Source organism: Triticum dicoccoides, chromosome 5B (assembly GCF_002162155.2).
Source record: "Triticum dicoccoides isolate Atlit2015 ecotype Zavitan chromosome 5B, WEW_v2.0, whole genome shotgun sequence".
NCBI lineage: Eukaryota > Viridiplantae > Streptophyta > Magnoliopsida > Poales > Poaceae > Triticum > Triticum dicoccoides.
In genome coordinates this window covers 352,339,634-352,342,320 of record NC_041389.1, presented here as the reverse complement: position 1 = coordinate 352,342,320, position 2,687 = coordinate 352,339,634, and the positions used below count along the sequence as shown (strand labels likewise).

The following is a 2,687-nucleotide window of genomic DNA, read 5'->3' as shown; positions in this document are numbered from 1 at the left end:
CCGCTCCCTCTCCCTCTCGGTAACTCGCGCCGTGCCCCATCCCGATCACCGCCGCCATCATGGGCTCCTCCTCCTCTACAGTCTCCAACCCGTTCGCCGGTCCCGACGTCACCCTCGTCCGCGACCTCAATATCCATGAGCGCGTCCCGGTCAAGCTTGACCACACCACCGCCTCCTACTCCGCGTGGAAGCGGTACTTTTCGCTCGTGTTCCGTGAGTACCTCCTTCATGGCCACGTGGACGGCACCGTGGACTCCGCGCTCATGATCCATGACGAGGAGTGGATGATCCTCGACGCCACCATCATTCGCTGGTTCTACCTCACCATCTCCAGCGACATCTTCCATACCGTGGTGAACGACGAGGACGACGCCCATCCGGTCTGGACCAAGCTCAACGGCCTCTTCACCGACAATCGGCTGCAGCGCAAGGTCCTCCTCTATGGTGAGTTTTACGGGTGCCAACAACTTGACTCGTCCATCGATGATTTTTGCATGCGTCTCAAGAAGCTCGCCGATGAGCTCCGAGATCTGGGGGAGAAGATCGGCGACGAGCTCCTCATCAGCACCCTCTCCGGCGGCCTCAACGAGGACTTCGGGAATGCCGCCTCCAACCTCACCCTTATCCCGGAGCCCACCTTTGGCAAGGTGGTCGCGTACCTCAAGCTGGAGGAACGCCGGATGCGGGCGGCCAGGACGCGCGCCACCCACACCGCCCTCGTTGCCGGCACACGTGGGGGTTTGGCCCCACCACCGTCTCGCCCGACGCCGCCCTCGCAGGCGGCGCCCGCCTTCCCGCCGGGCTTCCCGCCCGCCCCACCCGCCCTCTTTCCGCCGCCCCAGCCGGCGGGCAATGGGGGAGGCCGTCGCGGCGGCCACCGGGGTGGCCGCAAGCAGGGAGGCGGCGGCGGTGGCGGTGCTCAGGGAGGAGCGCCACGCCAGCAGCAGCCGGCTCCTCAGCCGGCGGCCCCGTGGTACGCCGGTCAGAACCCGTGGACCGGCGTCGTCCACGCCTATTCTATGCCGGTTCCACGGGCTCCTACTCCGGGTCTTCTCGGCACTCGGCCTCCGTCACACCAGGCGTATTACGCCGCGCCGCAGCCCTATGCGGCATCCTACGGGCAACAGCCGCCGCCAGGCGGGCCGCCGCCGCTGCCCCTGACGTCTGCGCCGTCTCTTCCGCCGGTGCCATGGGACCCGGCTCTCCTGGCGGCTCTCCACACCGCCCCTTCCCCGTCCAGCTACACCGGCGGCGGCGATTGGTACATGGACAGTGGCGCCACCGCTCATATGGCGGCGTACCCCGGTAACCTCCATACTGCCCACCCTGTCCACACCTCCAACCGCATCACCGTCGGTGACGGTTTCTCTCTTTCTATCACCCATATTGGACATACATATTTTCCGTCTAACTCCACCCCTATATCCATGTCTAATATTCTTGTTTCTTCTGATCTTATCAAAAATCTCGTTTCCGTCCGTTCTCTTACACGTGAAAATCCGGTGACCGTTGAATTTGACGACTGTGGTTTTTCTGTTAAGGACGCTCGCACGCGGATGGTGCTCCACCGATGTGACAGCCCCGACGAGCTCTACCCGGTTCACTCCGCCGCCTCCACCACTTCCGCCGCCCCTGTCGCTCTCGCCACCGGAGTGGATCTCCGGCACGCTCGCTTGGGTCATCCTAATCATGCCACCCTTCGCCACATACTTCGGAATTTTTCTTTCACGTGTAATAAGAACGAGAATCACTCGTGTCATGCATGCCGTCTTGGCAAACATGCTCGTCTTCCGTTTAGGGCTTCTTCCTTTGTTGCATCGTACCCGTTTGAGTTGATTCATAGTGATGTTTGGACATCTCCTGTTGCAAGTAATACGGGCTTTCTTTATTACCTTGTTATCCTTGATGATTTTTCGCATTATGTGTGGACCTTCCCGTTGCGCCGCAAGTCGGACGTTATCTCCACTCTTGTCGGTTTCTACTCTTATGTTCGCACGCAGTTTGGCCGGCCCATTCTTGCGTTGCAGACAGACAACGGGAAGGAATTTGACAACACCGCTGTTCGCGATCTTCTCGCCACACATGGCACGATTTTTCGTCTCACTTGCTCGTACACCTCGCAGCAGAACGGTCGTGCTGAGCGCATCCTTCGCACTCTTAATGACTGCGTTCGGACTCTTCTCTTTCACGCCAATGTGCCTTCGCGCTTTTGGCCTGACGCTCTAGCCACCGCTTCCCTCCTCATAAACATCCGTCCATGTCGTACTCGCGGGAACTTTACACCTCACCACCTTCTCTTCGGTGCACCCCCCTCTTATGAAGGGCTTCGCATTTTCGGTTGCCTGTGCTACCCTAGCATCGCTGCCACTGCGCCTCATAAGCTCGCACCCCGCTCCGTCGCCTGCATCTTTCTCGGCTACCCACCTAACACTAAGGGCTACCGCTGCTACGATCCAGTCTCTCACCGTGTTTTCACCTCCCGACACGTTTACTTTGATGAGATGGTCTTCCCGTTTCAGCAGCAGGCACCCCTCGTCGTCTCGTCACCGCCGGCCACCGGCGGCCCATTGACGACCTCGTCAGGTGGACGAGCACGCCTGGTTCGTGGACCGCCTCCGGGCTTTGGCGGTCCACGGGCCCTACTGCCGGCGCCCTCCACGGCCGGCCCTGCCGTTGCGGCCGGCGCC

General features: G+C 61.1%; 1 protein-coding gene across 1 annotated transcript in view; it reads left to right on the top strand.

Annotated features, from left to right (window-relative positions):
* The window catches only part of LOC119308888, a 12,231-nt gene that overhangs the window by 4,945 nt on the left and 4,599 nt on the right, over window positions 1-2,687 (top strand). The gene's annotated exons all lie outside the window — the stretch shown is intronic.